General features: G+C 44.7%; 1 protein-coding gene across 6 annotated transcripts in view; it reads right to left on the bottom strand.

Annotated features, from left to right (window-relative positions):
• The window catches only part of LOC140206171 (homeobox protein six1-like), a 67,835-nt gene that overhangs the window by 23,054 nt on the left and 22,468 nt on the right, over positions 1–22,313 (bottom strand). The window contains exon 3 of one of the 6 annotated variants that reach the window (XR_011888085.1): positions 306–479. The exons of 2 other annotated variants lie outside the window; for them this stretch is intronic. The gene's annotated coding sequence lies outside the window, so the exon portion shown is untranslated. Of the gene's footprint in view, positions 1–305; positions 480–5,252; positions 5,734–22,313 lie in introns of those variants that run through there. 3 more of the 6 variants (XR_011888083.1, XR_011888087.1, XR_011888082.1) reach the window with 3 other exon arrangements.

Genomic DNA, 22,313 nt, shown 5'->3' with positions numbered 1-22,313 from the left:
GACTGGCAAGTTCTCTGGACTTAAAACACCAACAGACTATTAATTCACTTTAAATATGTTACGCAGTGGTACGTTAAACTTGCCAGTGAGCCAGAGGGGTATAAAGGGAGATCAGAACCAATGAGCCATTGGAATTTTTGAAAGATAGGACAGCTGCTTACTGAACATATTTCAATAGAACATATATAGAACTGTTACAAGGATCTACCCCTTAGCAATAACGATCAAGGAGGCACAGAGAGAATCTGTAATTACTGACAAGTACCTTTATTGTCTCAACAGAAGAACTCGTGAACTTACACAGCCAAGTATCCGTGTGCACACCTGCTAAGTTTTCCTGAGCCTCCACGAACAGTCAAAGAATAGAAAATGTAATTCCAGTAAAAAAAAATGAGTCTCTGCAGGGCACGTATTTCTCGTAGTCCTCTTCCGAATTTCCACGTGTCCATGAGGCACTCCACATCCATGATGGTGTGTCTCTGGAAAGTCAGCATACCCAAAGTATCTGCTTTTATATTCACTCTGTACTAGTTCAAATGTTGCAATTCAGTGTTTTTATTGGCTACGGGTCATCTGACTGATCTTTAATACCTTTCTTGTTGGTTCTGGTCCAAGCCAGCATCCATTTATTTACCTTTCATACACAAGTGACAGCTGGTAACTTATGGCCCTTTTTTTTCTTTGTCTCTAACTGGTTCAAAGCAGTCAAACCAGGTCTAATCACCCAGGCAGACACAAACCTACGTGTTATATTATATGAAAGAACACTTCACAAATAACTTTTTTATTTGGAAATTATCTCTAGTCCAGCAGATTGCCTGAAGCATCATTGTATCTACTTTAAAACACTGATCAAACCAAGCGGCTTTGTTCATAAAATGGAGGACACAGAGCAGTTTCACAAAATGGCAGCCTCCATCTCCTTCAAGCACATGGCAAGAACAAAGACAATTGGTTTGTCTACTTCCACTGTCCTTGATTCATTCAAATTCACTGATTTTTAGACTGTAGTTCTTTCTGGCCAGCAGAACACAGAACAGTACTTAAAATCAAAGCAAATTTGTTCTCAAAGTAGATTAAATTTAGTATGATCAAATAATGTGGTGGCAGTGAATGACGCTACCAAGGGCAACATCCTGAAGGCGGGTGATAGAGCAACTCCTTTCACTTCTGCTACATCTTTTTATTTCGGATGTAGTTCTGCAGCCGTCAGAGCCTGTTGTCTAGAGTTTGACAGAGTATTTTCAGGCTGATTGAGCAATCTGGTGCTTTGCCGTCTCCAAGAGGGTTCCACAAGGCTTCGAGTGAACCATGGGGGATCTGGCACTTGGCTGTTACCAGACAGTTCCGCGAGGCTTCAAGTGAAGCGTACGCCATGGAGGCCGGGAAGCGTGAGCCCACGATCGACTCCATCTCTCCCCAGTCTCGCTGATTAAAGCGCCGGGGAAGATTGAAATCATTGAGGTGGATGCGGAGGACGAGTGAGTGTTCAGCACCGTCTACCAGCCTCTCGTTTGCTGCTGCCGGGTGAGGGTATCAGCGTGTGGCTCGTTCTCTCTCTCTCTCTCTCTCTCTCTCTCTCTCTCTCTCTCTCTCTCTCTCTCTCTCTCTCTCTCTCTCTCTCTCTCTCTCTCTCCCCTCTCTCTCTCTCTCTCTCTCTCTCTCTCTCTCTCTCTCTCTCTCCCTCCCTCCCTCTCGTTCACTGCTTCCGAGGGAAGGTCCTTGTGTTCGAGTGATCTCTCCCTCCCTCAATGCCATCAGAGGATGGTGTGGAGCAAGGATTAGTTGACATGGTTTGTAGATTGGACTCGGATTTGCATTACGATGTGTTTCTGGTTTCTGGTTGCTCCTTTTTGATGTTGCTATTTTTGGGCAATATTTGAATCAAGGCAGCCTGCAGATAAGGAACACTGAGCTGAACTGAAATATGCCTTTTGATTTTGTGTTTCATATCCTGTGTTTTCACTCATTCTTTTTGTGCCATTTGTGCAATTGGGTTTTTGTGTGTGGAGGCAGGGGATCTGATGGTTTTCTTTGAACAGGATCTATAGTTTTCTTTATTTCATAGCTGTCTGTGGGGAAGGCGAATCTCAGGGTTGTATACTGCATATATACTTTGATAATAAATGTACTTTGAATGTTACCATGTAGTACCCTGAGATTAATTTTCTCGCAGGCATCTACTGGAAAATAAAAAAATGCAATAGAATTTATGAAAAAAAACAAACGCAAACAAAAACTGCCAAACAACCAATGTGCAAAGAAGGCAAACTGTGCAAGTAAATAAATAATATTAAGAACATGAGTTGTAGCGTCCTTGGAAGTGAGTCTGTAGGTTGTGGACAACACACAGAAAATGCTGGTGAACGCAGCAGGCCAGGCAGCATCTATAGGAAGAGGTACAGTCGACGTTTCAGGCCGAGACTCTTCCTATAGATGTTGCCTGGCCTGCTGCATTCCACCAGCATTTTGTGTGTGTTGCTTGAATTTCCAGCATCTGCAGATTTCCTCATGTTTGCCGTAGGTTGTGGAATCAGTTCAGAGTACAGAATTCTGCTCCTATATCACAGGCCCTTTGGCCCATGATGCCTCACTGAGCTTTGAGGGTGATCTTCACTCACAGACTCCTTGCCTTTTGGATTTTGGCCTTCACTCCCACACAAGGTCTCAATCCATCTCCAGCTCCATGTCTCTGGGATGCAATGGTTGCCACTGCTGCTCCCTGGCACAGCAGCTCCACCTGGTGGCAGAGAGAGGAGTCTGCAGCTGATGAGTAACTCCCCGCAATAAGATCACAGTCAGAATCCTGATGAAGGGTCTCGGCCCAAAACGTTGACTGTTTATTTATTTCCACGGATGCTGCCCGACCTGCTGAGTTCCTCCACCATTTTGTGAGTGTTGCTCTGCATTTCCAGCATGTGCAGAATTACTTGTGTTCAAGATCACAGTTTGTGAAGATTCAGCATGGCATCTAAAACTTTGACAAACTTTTATAGATGTGCAGTGGAGAGTGTATTGACTGGCTGCATCATAACCCGGTACGGAAACGCCAATGCTCTGGAATGGAAAAGCCTACAAAAATTAGTGGATAAGGCCCTCTCCACCACTGAGCACATCTACATGAAATGTTGTCACAGGAAAGCAGCATCCATCATTAGGGACCTCCACCACCCAGGTCATGCTCTCTCCTCACTGCTGCTATCAGAAAGAACGTACAAGTAACTCAGGACTCACACCACCAGGTTCAGGAACAGTTATTACCCCTCAACCATCAGGCTCTTGAACCAGAGGGGATAACTTCACTTGCCCCATCACTGAAATGTTCCCACAACCAATGGACTCACTTACAAGGACTCTTCATCTCCTGTTCTTGATATTTATTGCTTATTTATTTATTATTATTGTTCCTTCTTTTTGCATTTGCACTGTTTGTTGTCTTCTGCACTCTAGTTGAACACCCTAGTTGTGTAGTCTTTCATTGATCCTGTTATAGCTAGTATTCTATAGATTTATTGAGTATGTCTACAAGGAAATGAATCTCAGGGTTGTAAGTGGTGACAGACACGTACGTTGATAACAAAAGTTACTTGACTTTGAATGAAATGAGTTGTTTGTGCTAACAACCAACACACCCTAGGGATGTGCTGGGGGGCAGCCTGCAAGGGTTGCCACTCATTTCGATGCCAACATATTTGGGGACCTTGCTTATCACTGGTGACTATGGGACTGAGATAAATAGTCATGAGAAACAGGGAGAAGATAGAAATAGGACATTTCAGTTCATGCGTAGGGGGTAAAGGTTAGACAACTGATGGAACCTTCAGGCTGGTTTTTGCTGGAGATGGTTTACTAGGGACAATGAAGACCAAGAGAAAGCATCTAAAAACCATAGCAACGTAGAGCACTGAGGATCAGTCAGAAGTCAAGGCACTGAAGGCCGCAACTGAGGGTCTGTGAGGTCATGGGGAAGGTTGATATCTGGCAGTCTGTGAATTCACTGCCAGCTGGCAGCCTCTACTTTATTAGAAGTTTGTGTAGATTTGGCATGTCATTTAAACCTTTGACAAACTTCTATAAGTACACAGTGCACTCACAATACACGACCTGATACGGAAACGCCTATACCCGGGAATGCAAAAATCTCCAGGAAATGGTGGATACAGCCCAGTCCATCACAGGAAAAGCCCTCCCCACCATTGAGCACATCTACAAGGAGCACTGCAACAGGAAAGCAGCATCCATCATCAAGGACCCCCACCATCTGTACCATGCTCTCTCCTTGCTACTACCATTGGAAAGGAGGTACAGGAGCCTTAGGTCCCACAACAGTTATTACCCTACAACCATCAGGCTCCTGAACCAGTGTGGATAACTTCACTCACCACAATGAGCCTCAGGTCCCACACCACCAGGTTCAGGAACAGTTATTACCCCACAACCATCAGGCTCCTGAACCAGTGTGGATAACTTCACTCACCACAATGAGCCTCAGGTCCCACACCACCAGGTTCAGGAACAGTCATCACCCCACAACCATCAGGCTCCTGAACCAGTGTGGATAACTTCACTCACCACAATGAGCCTCAGGTCCCACACCACCAGGTTCAGGAACAGTCATCACCCCACAACCATCAGGCTCCTGAACCAGATAACTTCACTCACCACAACACTGAACTGATTCCATAACCTACAGGCTCACTTTCAGGAACTCTACAAGTCATGCTCTCAATATTATTTATTTATTTTAAATTTGCATAAATTCTCTTCTTTTGCACATTTATTGTTTGTTGGTTGTGTTATTTATAGTTTTTCATAAATTCTAATATATTTCTTTATTTTCCTGGAAGGTAGTATATGACTTTATATTCTTTTTTTTTGGTAGTACTTTAATCAAAGTATTCTGACTTTGATGAAGATGCAAGAAGCTTCAAAAGTAACTACAGTACTGTAGAAAAGTCTGAGGATTGTTCAGAATCAGATGACCTTGCCCGGCACTCCTTCTCTGCCACCTGTCCCACACCCCTCCCACGGCGCACCACCCTCACCATTCCTAACATCCTTTGCTCCCACCAGATTTACAAACTCACTGCACTCCACGTTGACAAATACAGTCCTCTGCAAAAGTCTCAGGCACCCTAGCTGTACACATGTACTTAAGACTTTTGTGCAATACCTGTAGACCGACTGAAAGCACAACATTCGGTAGGAAAAACAGAACTAGCTCAAGGTCAGGTCTATTGTTGTCACAGGAATACATGCACAGGGTATAAATCCCATGAATATTAGCATTTAACAGCCACAACAGGGTGCATTGTGCAGTACGACACAATCATAACATTCACATAATATTAAAAGTTCAAAGTAAATTTTATTATCAAAGTACACATCTGTCACCATATACAACCCTGCGATTCATTTTCCTGTGGGCATACGCAGCAAATCTATAGAACAGGATCGATAACAGGATCAGCCAGAGTGCAGAAGACAACAAACTGTTGTGAACTTTGAGGTGAGAGTCTTCAGGCTCCTGTATCTCCTGCCTGACGGCGGCATCGAGGAGGGGGCATGTCCCAGATGGTGGGGTTCTTGATAATAGATGTCACCTTCCGGAGACATTGCCTCTTGATGGGGGAGAGAGCTGCGTGCATGATGGAACTTCCCGTTTAAGACGAATCTCCGCGACTTCTGATGAAACAACGAAGATCACTAAATACTTCGTTAATCATTCTTTGTCTGGAAAACAATTATCGCAAACAATAGTCTGTAACTTCCCTTTGGACTAGTAGGTAATTTAGTGTGGCCGAACTGAGGCAAGGCGAGGCAGAGGGCCTGATGCCGAGAGTGAGGAAGGGGCTGGGATTTGATCGATTTAAGCGTGGGGCCAAGTCGGGAAGTTTAGGGCAGTGGGGTCCAGGCCCCAGAGCACGTTGAAGCGACTGAACCCAATGTTTGATCTAGGATTTGAGCGCCGGGTCAGATTGGAAAGGTCCATAAGACATAGCAGCAGAGTTAGGCCATTCAGCCCATTGAGCCTGTTCCACCATTGCATCATGGCTGGTCGCGGATCCCATTCACCAGGCCGCGGGGGCCCGAGGTGAGGGTAGAGCAGTTCAGCTCGCTGCTCTGCTCTGCACTGAACTAAGGGTCTGGGGACGGACTCTCTTTCTGGATTTTGCTATTTACTCGCAGTTATTGTTTGCGTGTTTTTTTTTCTCTGCACATTGGGTGTTTGACATTTTTATTAATGGGCTCTTTTGGGTTTCTTTGTTTTGTGGCTGCCTGTTAGGATATGGATGTCAAGCTTGTATAATGTAAATATACTTTGATATTTACATTATACGTGACCTGAAGTCTGCTGATTTCAGGGCGGACACTTGGGAAGAGACAGCTGCAAATCGCTGCACCTGGCGACAGGCTGTACGTACAGGCATTACCAATGCAGAGGAAAAACCAACTCGACTGTGATGGGACAGAAGGGAGAGAAGGGAAGCTGTGACAGTGACGACCCAGCCACAGCCATCGGCCATCGTGTGCAGCAGCCGTGCCAAGGACTGCCACTCAAGGATCGGCTTATTCAGCCTCAGCCGACACTGTTCCACACCCAACTGAGTCCTAAACCGGGCGCATCCATTGTCTGCTTAGACAGACGGAGCCATTAAAATTAAAACCTTGATAATAAATGTATTTTGAACTGGCTAGGTTTCTGTAGCCCCTTCTGCACATTGGCATTCCCCTTCCTGTCCACGATGCATCCAGTCAGAACGTTAAGAGTGTCACGGTCCCAACTGAGCCACGGCTGACATCCAATTCCCCGGAGTACGGTTAGCTGCCATGGTCCCTTTAAAACGCAGACTGCCGATCATTGCCTGCCACATTCTCTCATGGAAAGTCTGTGCTTAAAGGCCTCATGCTCAGTACTTCTTAAGACCATAAGCTACAGGAGCAGAATTAGGCCATTTGGCCCATCGAGTCTGCTCCGCCATTTCATCATGGCTGATCCAATTTCCCTCTCAGCCCCAGTCTCCTGCCTTCTCCCCTTACCCCTTCATGCTCTGACTAATCAAGAATCTATCAACCTCTGCCTTAAATATACCAAATGACTTGGCCTCCACTGCTGTCTCTGACAACAAATTCCACAGATTCACCACTCTCTGGCTAAAGAAGCTACTCCTCATCTACGTTCTAAATGGATGCCTCTCTACTCTGAGGCTGTGTCCTCTGGCCTCACACTCCACAACCATAGGAAACATCCTTTCCACATCCACTCTATTGAGGCCTTTCAACATTCGAAAGGTTTCAGTGAGATTCCCCCCCATCCTTCTAAGTTCAAGCAAATACAGACCCAGAGCTATCAAGCATTCCTTGTATGATAACCCTTTAATTCCCAGAATCATCCTTGTGAACCTCCTCTGGACTCTCTCCAATGCCAGCACATCTTTTCTTAGATGAGGAACCCAAAACTGTTCACGATACTCAAGGTGAGACCTCACCAGTATCTTATAAAGCCTCAGCATCACATCCCTGCTCTTGTATTCTAGACCTCCTGAAATGAATGCTAACATTGCATTTGCCTTCCTCACCACTGACTCAACCTGCAAGTTAACCTTCAGGGTGTTCTGCACAAGTTCCCTTCGCATCTTAGGTTTTTGGATTTTCTCCGCATTTAGAAAATAGTCAGCACATTTATTTCATGGTGAATGACCATGCATTATCCAACATTGTATTTCATTTGCCACTTTCTTGCAAATCCTCCTAATCTGTCTAAGTCCTCCTGCAGCCTACCTGTTTCCTCAACACTACCTGTCCGTCCACCAATCTTTGTATCAACTGCAAACTAGGCAACAAAGCCATGTGTTCTATCATCTAAATCATTTATATGCAGCATAAAAAGAAGCGGTCCCAACACCGATCTCTGCAGAACATCACTAGTCACTGGCAGCCCACCAGAAAATAATCCTTTTTTTCCCACTTGCTGCCTCTTACCAATTAGCAGATGTTCTAACCATGTTAGTAACTTTCCTGTAATACCATGGGCTCTTAGCTTGGTAAGCAGCCTCGTGTGGCACCTTGTCAAAGGCCTTCCGAAAGTCCAAATATACAACATCCATTGCATCCCCTTTATCTATCCTACCCGTAATCTCCTCAAAGAATTCTAACAAGTTTGTCAAGCAAGATTTTCCCCAAAGGAAACCATGCTGACTTTGTCCTACCTTGTCCTGTCTTGTCCTGTGTCACCAAGTACTCCATAACCTCATCCTGAACTACTGACTCCAACATCTTCCCAACCACTGAGGTCACTCTATAATTTCCTTTCTGCTGCCTTCCTCCGTTCTTAAAGAGTGGAGTGACACCATGCCAGGGCCCAATGACTTTTGAAAGATCATTACTAATGCCTCCACAATCTCTACCGCTACCTCTTTCAGAACTCTAGGGTGCAGTTCATCTGGTCTGGGTGACTTATGTACCCTTGGGTCTTTCAGCTTTTTGAGCATCTTCTCCCTTGTAATAGTAACTGCACTCACTTCTCTTCCTTCACACACTACATCTGGCACACTGCTAGTATCTTCCACAGTGAAGACTGATACAAAATACTCATTTAGTTCATATGCCATCTCCTTGTCCCCCGTTATTATTTCTCCAGCTTTGTTTTCTAGCGGTCCAATATTCACTCTCATCTCCCCTTTATTTTTTACAAACTTGAAAAGCTTTTACTATCCAGTTTGATGTTATTTGCTAGCTTGCTTTCATATTTCATCTTTGGCCTCCAAGTGATTCTTTCAGTTGCTCTCTGTATGTTTTAAAAGCTTCCCAATCCTCTGTCTTCCCACTAATTTTTGCTTTGTTGTATACCCTCTCTTTTGTTTTTACATTCGCTTTGACTTCCCTTGTAATCTATGGTTGTACTATTTTGCCATTTGACTATTTCTTCATTTTGGGAATACATCTATCCTGCACCTTCCTCATTTTTCCCAGAAACTCGCGCCATTGCTGCTCTGCAGTCATCCCTGCCAGCATTCCTTCCAATTTAATTTAGCCAACTCCTCTCTCATATCACTGTAATTTACTTTACTCCACTGAAATACCACAATGTCAGACATTACTTTCTTTTACCTTAGGCTCCCTAATCAGCTCCGGTTCGTTACGTAACACCCAATCCAGTATAGCTGATCCCTATTAGGCTCGATCGACCTGCATGTAGAAATCTCCCCATGAATTCTTAACATTGCTCTTTTGACACACGTTTTTTATTTCCTGTTGTAATCTGTAGTCCACATCCCAGCTACTGTTGGGAGGCCTGTATATAACTGCCATCAGGGTCCTTTTACCCTTGCAGTTTCTTAACTCAACCCACAGGGATTCAACATCTTCCAATTCTACGTCACATATTTCTAATGATTTGATGCCATTCTTTACCAGCAGAGCCATACCTCTGCCAACCTTTCCATCCTCTGATACAGCGTAAACAACAGAAATTCTGCAGATGCTGGAAATTCAAACAACACACATCAAAGTTGCTGGTGAACGCAGCAGGCCAGGCAGCATCTCTGGGAAGAGGTACAGTCGATGTTTTGGGCCGAGACCCTTCGTCAGGACTAACTGAAGGAAGAGTTAGTAAGAGATTTGAAAGTGGGAGATCCAAGATGATAGGAGAAGACAGGAGAGGGAGGGATGGAGCCAAGAGCTGGACAGGTGATTGGCAAAAGGAATATGAGAGAATCATGGGACAGGAGGGCTGGGGAGAAAGACAAGGAGGGCGAACCCAGAGGATGGGCAAGGGGTATAGTCAGAGGGACAGAGGGAGAAAAAGGAGAGTGAGAGAAAGAATGTGTGTATAAAAATAAATAACGGATGGGGTACGAGGGGGAGGTGGGGCATTAGCGGAAGTTAGAGAAGTCGATGTTCATGCCATCAGGCTGGAGGCAACCCAGACGGAATATAAGGTGTTGCTCCTCCAACCTGAGTGTGGCTTCATCTTTACAGTAGAGGAGGCCGTGGATAGATATGTCAGAATGGGAATGGGATGTGGAATTAAAATGTGTGACCCACTGGGAGATCCTGCTTTCTCTGGCGGACAGAGCGTAGGTGTTCAGCCGCATCTGTTCTCAGGATGAGGTTTTTCATTCCAGGATGAGGGAGATGTCTTCCTTTTTTAAAGAAAGGGGCTTCCCTTCCTCCACTATCAACTCTGCTCTCAAACGCATCTCCCCCATTTCACGTACATCTGCTCTCACTCCATCCTCCCACCACCCCACTAGGAATAGGGTCCCCCTGGTCCTCACCTACCACCCCACTAGCCTCCGGGTCCAACATATTATTCTCCATAACTTCCGCCACCTCCAACGGGATCCCACCACTAAGCACATCTTTCCCCTCCACCCACCTCTGCTTTCCGCAGGGATCGCTCCCTACGCGACTCCCTTGTCCATTCGTCCCCCCCATCCCTCCCCACTGATCTCCCTCCTGGCCCTTATCTGTGTAAGCGGAACAAGTGCTACACATGCCCTTACACTTCCTCCCTTACCACCATTCAGGGCCCCAGACAGTCCTTCCAGGTGAGGCAACACTTCACCTGTGAGTCGACTGGGGTGATATACTGCGTCCGGTGCTCCCGATGTGGCCTTTTATATATTGGCAAGACCCGACACAGACTGGGAGACCGCTTTGCTGAACATCTACGCTCTGTCCGCCAGAGAAAGCAGGATCTCCCAGTGGCCACACATTTTAATTCCACATCCCATTCCCATTCTGACATGTCTATCCACGGCCTCCTCTACTGTAAAGATGAAGCCACACTCAGGTTGGAGGAACAACATCTTATATTCCGTCTGGGTAGCCTCCAACCTGATGGCATGAACATCGACTTCTCTAACTTCCGCTAATACCCCACCTCCTCCTCGTACCCCATCCATTATTTATTTTTATACACACATTCTTTCTCTCTCTCTCCTTCTTTTCCCTCTGTCCCTCTGACTATACCCCTTGCCCATCCTCTGGGTTTTCCCCACCTCCCTCTTTCCTTCTCCCTGGGCCTCCTGTCCCATGATCCTCTCGTATCCCTTTTGCCAATCACCTGTCCAGCTCTTGGCTCCATCCCTCCCCCTCCTGTCTTCTCCTATCATTTTGTATCTCCCCCTCCCCCTCCCACTTTCAAATCCCTTACTCACTCTTCCTTCAGTTAGTCCTGACAAAGGGTCTTGGCCTGAAATGTTGACTGTACCTCTTTCTAGAGATGCTGCCTGGCCTGCTGCGCTCACCAGCAACTTTGATGTGTATTGCTCTGATACAACGTGTAACCTTGGGCATTCAGCTCCCAACTACAACCATCCTTCAGCCACGATTCAGTGATGGCCGCAACATCATACCTGACAATCTGTAAAAGTGCAACAAGATCATCCACCTTATTTCTTACACTCGTGCATTGAGATATAACACTTTGAGTACTGTATTTGCTACCCTTTTTGATTCTGCATCCCTAATGCACTGGTGCTCACCCTGCTGGCTGCAATCTTGTCCTATCATCTGCCTGCCCTTCCTGACAATCTGACTGCAAGCTATCTTTGCTTTTTTACCATCCATCCTATCCCGAGTCCCTTCACTCTGGTTCCCCCCCACCCTACCAAATTAGTTTAAACCCTCCCCAAGAGCTCTAACAAACCTGTCCACGAGAATATTGGTCCCCCTTGGGTTCAGGTGCAACCCGTCACTTTTAAACAGGTTATACCTCCCCCAGAAGAGAACCCAATGATCCAAGAACCTGAAGCCCTGCCCCCTGCACCAGCTTCTCAGCCACGCATTAATTCACCAAATCATCCTGTTTCTACCCTCACTGGCACGTGGCACAGGCAGCAATCCAGAAATTACTACCCTGGAGGTCCTGCTTCTCAGCTTTCTACCTAGCTCTCTAAGTTCTCTTTTCAGGACCTCTTTGCTTTTCCTCCCTATGTCACTGGTACCGATATGTACCAAGACATCTGGCTGCTCTCCCTCTCTCTGCAAAATGCCGTGGACACAGTCCAGGACGTCCCTGACCCTGACACCAGGGAGGCAACGTACCACCCAGGTGTCCTGTTCATGTCCACAGAATCTCCTGACTGTTCCCCTGGTTACTGAGTCGCCCATCACTAATATCCCCTCTTCTCCCTCTTTCCCTTCTGCACCACGGACCCATGCTCAGGGCCAGTAACCCGGTCACCGTGGCATTCCCTGGGAGATCAGCCTCCAGAATAGTATCCAAAGCGGTATACTTATTATTGAGAGGAATGGCCACGGGGTGCTCTGCTCTAACTGCCTATTCACATTTCCATTTCTCCTGACAGTCAGCCAGCTACTTGCCTCCTGCAACTTTGCGGTGACTACTTCCCTGCAACTCCAATCAGTGATGTCCTTACTCTCCCGTACAAGCCGAAGGTCATCTGGCTGCTGGTCTTCAAGCTTTCAGAACGGAGATGAGGATGAATTTCTTTAGCCAGAGAGCGGCGAATCTGTAGAATTCTTTGCCACAGTCAGCTGTGGAGGCAGTCTTCATGTATATTTAAGGCAGTGGTTGAGAGGAAAATTGGATCAGCCACGCTGAAATGCTGGAGCAATTCAGCCTAATTCTGCTCCTGTACCTTATGGTCTTATGGTTACAAAGAACAGCCATGGAACCAACCCTTTCGAAGGAAAACATCAAACGTCAAACTGCCCTCACCCCACGCACAAAAAAAAACAGGCAAAACACAGAATATAAAACACAAAATCAAAAGCATGTTTAGCCTGCAGGCAGCCCTGCCTGTCTTTTAAAGATATTATTACTTTCCCTGCCTCAGCCACTTCTTCGGACGGCTCGTTCCAGATGCCCTTTCACCTCAGCATGCTGAAGTCACCCCCCCACAGGTACCTCTGAAATCTTTCCCCCTCTCACATTCAACCTCTGCCCTCTCGTTGTTGATTCCCCAAAGGCTGCATGCAATCATCACACGTTTGGCATGTTTACTTTTGAGACAGGTCTGGGTGTGCCGATGCACAAATCGCTGGAAGTGGACAGACAGGACGAGCACGTATTTGCATAACCAATAGCGTGTTGCCATTTATTACAAGAAATTAAAAACACCTCACTATAATTATAGAGTGTTTCATAGACAACACCCAGAATAAGGTATGTAGTTTTTGTCTCTTTACCTAAGGGAGAGGTTGGCATGGCGGAGGTGTGTAGGAGGAGATGTAACTCCAAGAGGACCACAATCTTGCCGTGGTTTGGAGGCTTGCATGCCTCAGTGACCCGGACAGCAATGTTGGTTGGAGTCAGGGCTTTGCACTTTGGCTAGGTCAGGTCACCCTTACTGAGAGAGGCCAGACTAAGAGTGGTCTGTTGGTCCTCCAGGACTAACAACCCTGACTGGTCAAACACAATTGTTAGATTAGATTATGAGGACACGCAGTCCTCTTTGATTGTCATTTAGTAATGCATGCATTAAGAAATGATACAATATTCCTCCGGTGTGATATCACAGAAACACAGGACAGACCAAGACTGAAAAACTAACAAAAATCACATAATTATAACATATAGTTACAACAGTGCAACAATACCATAATTTGATGAAGAACAGGCCATGGGCGCAGTAGAAAAATTCAAAGTCTCTCGAAAGTCCCACATCTCACGCAGACGGGAGAAGGAAGAAAACTCTCCCTGCCATGCCCGACCGCAGTCCGACTCTGAGTCATCCGAAAACTTCGAGCTCTGATCAGCCCTCCGACACCGAGTACCGAGCACCATCTCTATCTGAACACTTCGACCTCCGCCTCGGTCGCCAGCAGCAGGCAAAGCCGGGGATTTTGGGGCCTTTCCCTCCGGAGATTCTCGATCGCACAGTAGCAGCGGCAGCGAACCAGGCATTTCAGAAATTTCCCCAAATGTTCCTCTGTGCCTCCTCATGTCTGTCTCCATCAAATCAGAATTGTGCACGGCATCCTACTTACAAATACGATATCATTTCACCGGAGAGCTGCGGTGGAAACAGCAATGAAGAATTCTCCTACATCTGAGTGTGTCGGTATTCCTGAGTTTCCACCCGGGATTTGCGTGACTGACAGTAGTGAAGACCGAGAGGAGGCTACTGACGCAATGTAGGAAGCCCTGATCACCACCAGAGATGGAGGACCTTCACTGCTGTCCTAAACGCCAGCGGTGTAATGGGCAGTAAGAAAGGAGGTGTAAGGCGCTCCTTCCCTCCGCTAGCCTGCAGGTCACCCTTGGGCCAGGCGTAGCACCTGCTTAGCCTCCCCACCACCCCGATCAGGGTCACGTGAAGCCATGGGAGCGGGTGGTGGATGGTCATATGAGCAGCCGGTGCAGATCACAAGTCCTGGTCATGTGACCGCTGACATCAGGCAATCTCCAAAGAATATAGATAATGGCTGGGGTCATCTGATTGTAAGGACACTGCCCAGAAGAAGGCAATGACAAACCACTTCTGTAGAAAAATTTACCAAGAACAAACGTGGTGATGGATAGACCACGTTCGCCCGCGTCACACGACACGGCACATAAAGGTGATGTCATACAACACGGCACATAAAGATGATGTCATATGACATGGCACATGACAACGATGATGATGATGGTGACCTAAGGAAGGATGCACTCAGTGACCACTTTATTAATTACATCCTGTACCTAATAAAGTGGTCACTGAGCGAATGTCAAACACAAGAAAATCTGAGGATGCTGGAAATCCAAAGCCACACACATAAAATGCTGGAGGAACTCAGCAGGCTGGGCAGCATCTGTGGAAAAGAGTAAACAGTTGACAATTTGGGCCGAGTGTTCATCAGAACACTGAGTGTATGTTTGTGGTCTTCTGCTACTGTAGCTCATCCACTTCAGAGTTCAGTGTGTCATGCATTCAGAGATGCTCTTACCTACACCACTGTCATAAAATATGGCTATCTCAGTTGCTGTCGCCTTCCTGTCAGCTTGAACCAGTCTGGCCATTCTCCTCTGACCCTCCCTCATTAACAAGGTGTTTTCGCCCACAGAGCTGCTGCTCACTGGATGTTTTTTGTTTGTCACACCATTCTCCGTAAACTCTAGAGACTGCCCACGTCACATGATGATGATGATGATGATGATGATATTTAATTTGTTGAGATAATTTATGGACACATCCGGACACAAGCTGGGGTCTGATCAGCCCCGGCTGGGTCACCTGGAGGAGGTTGTATGATGTTGAAAGACCCGAAACACCCGATGATTCCAGGAACATCACTGAAGATGTGTCCGGAAGCATCAGTAGATGTATGTACACAGCATGAAGGGCAAGGTCCCACATATCTGAGCTCCGTGGAGTGTCATTTGAGATCAGCATCATAGCTTGTCACACCAGACAGCCAGCCACTCTTGTGTTGTTTGGTTGGTGTTGAGCAGGTCAGTCTCAGCTAAATCAGGTGAGAGTGGGCAGTTGCGCAGAACGTGTTCAATATTCTGCACCCTTTCGCCACACTCACAGGATTCGCTGGTCTTTAAACCCCACTTCACCATATTATCTCCCGTCCTACAAACTCCCGCTCTCGCTCTGTGGAGAGTGCACCACTTCCGTCTGTCAAGCAGTGCCCCATCTGGTAACATGTCTGTGGGATCTTGCACTGTATTGTTTGGTGGGGTTCTGGCTTCTGTTTGTTGCCAGAGGTCGATCCTGTGTGCTTGGGGGATGTTCCGTGCGGTAGTTCCTCCACTGTAGCAAAGCTTTTCCTCGATTTTAGGTGATTGGAAACTGGCACATGATGGTGTAGTGGGTGCCGTGGATCCCAGTTCTGCTTACCTTTTTCAATTTTTGTTGTAGTGTGTCTTCGGATCTCTGGGGGAGCAATGCCTGCAAGTCTGTAACTGATGTTAGTGAGTGTGGGGCGCAGTGTGCCCGTGATTATTCCGCAGGCTTCGTTAAGCAACGGGTCTATTTTCTTCGCATGGGCTGATCTGCCCCACACAGGTGCACAGTATTCTGCAGGTGCATAGCAGAGTGCTAGGACAGTTGATCTAAGTGTGTGAGCATTAGCTCCCCATTTCGTGCCTGCTAATTTTTTCAAGACAGAATTGCGAGGGCCAACTTTCCCTTGGAGTTTTTGGATGTGGGTGGCAAATGAGAGCGTCCTATCCAGTGTCACGCCCAGATAAATTGGAGTCGGATGGTGTTCGAGCTCCTTCCCAAACCAGAAGATCTTGAGTTTCCGAGCTGCTTCTCGATTCCTCAGGTGGAATGCACACACTTGAGTTTTTGATGGATTTAGGTTCAGAGACCATTTTTCATAATACTGCTTCATTGCTTCGAGGACTGCTGTAAGTCGTACTTCAGCTTCTTGGAAGGAGTTAGCTTGTGTTGCTATGCATAGGTCGTCTGCATAGATAAACCTGCATGTGTTAGGAAAGGTTGGTTGGTCGTTTGTGTAGACATTAAATAGTAGAGGTGCCAGGACTGACCCCTGTGGTAGTCCGTTCTTTCGTGGACACCACCTACTCTTAATTCCATTCATTTCTACATAAAATCTGCAATTTTCTAGGAGGCTGTGTGTTTCGTTCTTTAACATTTTAGATAATTTCAGTAGAAGGGCTCTGTAATTCACAGTGTCGTATGCTGCTAAGTCAACAAATACTGCCCCTGTAATTTGTCACATTTCAAAGCCATCCTCAATATACTGGGTTAAGTTCAGGACTTGACCGCAGCAAGAGCGGCCTGGCCTGAACCCGGCTTGGTCTGGTTTTAGAAGATCTTCGACTAAGGGGGAATACTCTTTTCAGTATAAGTCTCTCGTAGAGTTTATAGAGGGTGCAGAGCAAGGAAATGGGTCTGTAATTTTTAGGAATGTTGGGGTCTTTATTGGGTTTTAGGAAAGCAACAACTTTGGCTCTTCTCCACTTTTTAGGTATTTTAATGATCTTAGGCAACAGTTAAAAAGGGACAGAAGTCAGTGGAGTGCTTTAGGTCCAAGATGCTTAAGGAATTCATTAAGTCACCTGAATATCCACCAACTTCATTCAAATTTACACTTACAAAATTATGAGCCATATAGATAAGATAAATGCAAGCAAGCTCCTTCCACTGAGGTTGGGTGGGACTAGAAATAGAGGTCGTGAATTAAGGGTGAAAGGGGAATCATTTAACGGGAACTTGAGGGGAAACCTCTTCTCTCAAAGGGTGGTGAGAGTGTGGAATGAGCTGCCAGTGGAAGTGATGGATGAGGGTTCAATTGCAACATTTAAGAGAAATTTGGACAGGTACGTGGCTGGGAGGGGTTTGGAGAACTATGGTCTGGGTGCAGGTCGATGGTTCTTAATAGTTTGGCATGGACAAGACAGCCCAAATGGCCTGAGTCGGTGATGCAGTGCTCCATGACTCTATGGGGCTGAGGGAGGAGGGCCAACAGAATGTCTCTGATTCCAAAAATCAGGTCATTCTAAGGTTCGGTCAAGTTTATTGTCACATGCACAAGTAGACTTTCCCACTGCTGCCTGTAGGGAGTTTGTACATTCTCCCCGTTGGCCACAGGGTTTTCCTCCCAGTCCAAAGACTGACTGGTTGGTAGGTTAACCTTTTTTTTTAACACCACTGGAGGACCGATGGACCACTCTCAGTCTGTCCTCTACTCCTCAACCTGTTTGGCATGGGTGACCCTACAAGAGCCAAAGCACACAATCCTGACTCCAGCCAACAGAGTTCTCCAGGTCATTGAGGTACGCAAGCCTCCAAACCCTACTCAGAATCGGAATCAGGTTTAATATCACCGGCATATGTCATGAAATTTGTTGCCTTTGCAGCAGCTGTACATTGCAATACCATAAGAACATCAGGTATTGGAGCAGAATATGACTCATCGAGTTTGCTCCGTCATTTCATCACAGTTGATCCGTTTTCCCTCTCAGTCACAATCTCCTGCCTTCTCTCTGTATCCCTTCATGCCCAGACTAATCAAGAATCTATCAACCTCTGCCTTAAATATACCCAGTGATTTGGCCTCCACAGCTGACTGTGGCAATGAATTCCACAGATTCACCACTCACTAGTTAAAGAAATTCCTCCTCATCTCTGTTCTAAAAGGACACCCCCTCTATCCCGAGGATGTATCCGCTGGTTTTAGGCTCTCCCAAAATAGGAAACATCCTCTCCACATGCACTCAATCAAGGCCTTTCACCATTCGATAGATTTCAATGAGGTCACCCCTCATTCTTCTAAATTCCAGTAAGCACAGGCCCGGAGCCATCAAATGCTCTTCATATGACAAGTCATTTAGCAATCATGTAGAAATGAAATTTAACTCTCTAAAGGATGCCTTGGTAGAATCAGCAAAGTCAGTGATTCCTAAAAAAGAAAAGTGCACAAAGAATAAATGGATGACAGATGAAATCAAAAATCTAATGGAAGAAAGCAAATCCAATAGAATATAAGTCCTTAGATTAAAAAAGTTAAAAGCTTATGTCAAAAAGCCAAAGAAGAATGGTTAAACCAAGAATGTGAGCAAATAAAAAGAATCCCTATTACTGATCCAAAAACATTATATCAACAAATCAAGAATATCACTGGTAAAAAGCTCCTCTGTTCTTCAAGTGGATGTTTGAAAGCAAAGGACAGTACCATTATTATGGAAAATGATGAGATTATGAACAGATGGACTGAGTATATTCAGAAATTGTTTGAAGACAATCGAGGCAAAAAACCAGAAATTAAGAAAAACATTGAAGGTCCAAGTATTTTAAAATCTGAAGTTCGTAATGCAATAAATAAGATGAAGAAAGGAAAGGCAGCAGGTCCTGGTGAATTAGTAATAGAACAAATCAAATTATTGCCCTTGAAGATTACAGAATTGAAAAACTTACTGATTTAATCAATGACATTTATGAGACTGGAATAATACCAGAAGAGATGAAAAAATCAGTATTTACTGTATCACTCTTCCTAAGAAAGCTGGATCAAAAGAATGTGAATTACATAGGACCATAAATTTAATGAGTCATATCATCAAGATACTTCTAAGAATTTTAATGACAAGAGCTAAAAGTAAGATACAAGCTGAAACAGGCAAAGAACAATGTGATTCTGTGAAAGATAAAGGTACAAGAAACGCAATATTGATGTTAAGGATACTATCAGAATGAGCTATTCAAGTGCAAAAAGATTTGTTTGTTTTATTGACTACACAAAAGCATTTGATAAAGTGAAGCACAATAAGTTATTTGAACTATTACAGAAAACTCTAGATCTTGATTCGAAAGACCTCCGCCTAATCAGAAATCTGTACTGGGAACAAACTGCTGCTGTAAGAATAGATGGAGAAGTGAGTCAGTTTACGAAAATGAAGAGAGGCGTTAGACAAGGGTGTGTTTTCTCCCCGATTTATTTAGTGTGTACAGTGAAACAATATTACAAAAAATAAGAGACATCTTGGGAATCAAATTTGGTGGTGAAAACATCAATAATTTCAGATATGCAGATGACACTGTGTTAATTGCAAGTACGGAAAAAGAACTACAAAACTTAATTGATATAATTGTTGAAGAAAGTGCAAAAATGGGTCTATCTATCAAATGCAAAAAGACAGAAAGTATGGTGATATCCAAAAAGAAGGAGAATCCTATCTGCAGGCTGAGAATAAATGGTGAAGACATAAAACAAGTAAAGAACTTTTGCTACTTAGGAAGCTGGGTGACATCAGATGGCAGGTGCGACTTGGACATCAAAAGAAGAATAAGGATGGCAAAAGACACCTTTACGAGAATGAAGACCAACACTAAACTAGGCATGACAACCCGCCTCAGAGTACGTTTATCCAGTTATGTTATATAGCTCAGAATGTTGGACAATATCTAGTAACATGAGGAAACGAATTGTAGCAGCAGAGATGTGGTTTTTGAGGAGGATGCAAAGAATATCATGGATGAAGCGAATATCTAACGAGGATGTCATGAACAGAGCAAACACAAAAAAAGAGAAATAATGTATGAGATCATGAAAAGGCAAGGTAAATTCACTGGACATGTGGTTAGGAAAGAGGGGTTAGAATACACAGTAATTATGGGAAAGATTGAAGGGAAGAAAGCAAGAGGAAGACAAAGACAAAAGATGATGGAGACAGCAGCCAGAGAATTGGAAATGAATACCAATGAATTGATCCACTTGTCCCGAAACAGGAGTGTGTGGGCCATGGCAGTCAAAGCTCAAACTGGGCATGGCACCTGAAGATGATGATGACAAGTCATTCAACCCTGGAATCATTTTTGTGAACCTCCTTTGAACCTTCTCCAGATTCAGCACATCCTTTCTAAGAGAAGGGGCTTGAAACTACTCACAATACTTCAAGTGAGACCTCACCCAATGCTTTATAAAGTCTCAACATTACAGCCTTGTTTTTATGTTCTAGTCCTCTTGAAATGAATGCTAACATTGCATTTGCCGTCCTCACCACAGACTCAACCTGCAAATTAACCTTTAGGGAATCTTGCACAAGGACTTCCAAGTCCCTTTGCACCTCAGTTTTTAGTACTTTCTCTCCATTTAGAAAATAGTCAACCCTTTCATTTCTTCTACCAAAGTGCATCATCACAAAATTCCCAAAACTGTATTCCATCTGCCATTTCTTTGCCCTTTCTCCTAATCTGTCTACGTTCTTCTGTAGCCACTCTACTTCCTCAAAACTACCTGCCCTTCCACCTATCTTTGTATCATCTGCAAACTTAGCAACAAAGCCATCAATTCCATCTTCCAAATCATTGACATATAATGTAAAAAGAATTTGTCCCAACACAGACTCCTGTGGAACACCACTAGTCACTGCAGCCAACCCAGAAAAGGCTCCTTTCATTCCCACCCTTTGCCTCCTGCCAATCTACCACTGCTTTATCCATGCTAGGACCTTTCCTGTAATACCATGGGCTCATAGCTTGTTAAGCAGCCTCATGTGTGGCACCTTATCGAAGGCCTTCTGAAAATCCAAGTACACAACATGAACCAATTCTCCTTTGTCTATCCTGCTTCTTTTTTTTTTCAGAATTCCAACAGATTTGCCAGGCAAGATTTTCCCTTGAGGAAATCACGAGGACTATTGCTTATTTTATAATCTGCCTTCAAGTATCCTGACACCTCATCCTTAATAATCGACTTCAACATCTTCCCAACCACTGAGGTTAGACTAAATGGCTTATAGCTTTCTTTCTTCTGCGTCTTTCCCTTCTTGAAGAGTGCAGTGACACTTGCAATTTTCCAGTCTTCCGGAACCATTCCAGAATCAAGTGATTCCTGAAAGATCAGTACTAATGCCTCCACAATCTCTTCAGCTGCCTCTTTCACAACCCTGGGGTGTACACCTTCTGGTCCAGGTGACTTATCTACTTTAAGACCTTTCAGTTTCCCAAGAACCTTCTGTCTAGTTATGGTAAATTCACACACTTCATGCCCCTGACACCTGGAATTTCCACCATACAGCTGGTGTCTTCCACAGTGAAGACTGATGCAAAATACTTATTCAGTGTATCTGCCATTTCCTTGTCCCCCATTACTACCTCTCCAGCATCATCTTTCAATGATCTGATATCCACTTTCACCTCTCTTTTACACTGTATGTATCTGCAAAAACTTTTAGTATCCCCTTTAATATTATTGTTTAGCACACTTTCATTTTCCATCTTTACCTTCTTAATGGCTTATTAATTGCCTTTGGTTGGTTTTTAAAAGCTTCCCAATCCTCTGACTTCCCATCAATTTTTGCTCTATTATATGCCCTCTCTTTGGTGTTTGTGTTGGCTTTGACTTCTCTTGTTAACCATAGTTGTATCATCTTTTCTTTAGAATACTTCTTCCTCTTTCGGATGTATATATCTTGTGCCTTTTGAATTGCTTCCAGAAATTCCAACTATTGCTGCTCTGTCGTCATCCCTGCCAGTGTTCTTTTCCAGTCACTTCTGGCCAGCTCCACTCTCATGCCTCTGTAATTCCCTTTACTCCACTGTAACACTGATGCATCTGGCTTTAGCTTTGCCTTCTCCAATTTCAAGATGAATTTGATCATGTTATGATCACTTTCTCGTAAGGGTTCCTTTACCTGAAGCTCTCTAATCAATTCTGGTTCATTGCACAACATCCAACCCAGAATAGCTGATCTTATGTGTATTAATACCTCTTGTAAATTTATATTGCAACAGTTTATTAGTGTTTACATGGCTTACCTTTTGTGTACTAATTCAATAAAAAGATTTAAAAAGAAAGAATAGCTGATCTTCTAACAAACAAGAGAAAATCTGCAGATGCTGGAAATCTGAGCAACATACACAAAATATAAGAAGGGT

Source organism: Mobula birostris, chromosome 12 (assembly GCF_030028105.1).
Source record: "Mobula birostris isolate sMobBir1 chromosome 12, sMobBir1.hap1, whole genome shotgun sequence".
Classification (NCBI taxonomy): domain Eukaryota; kingdom Metazoa; phylum Chordata; class Chondrichthyes; order Myliobatiformes; family Myliobatidae; genus Mobula; species Mobula birostris.
This window is presented reverse-complemented; position numbering and strand designations above follow the sequence as displayed.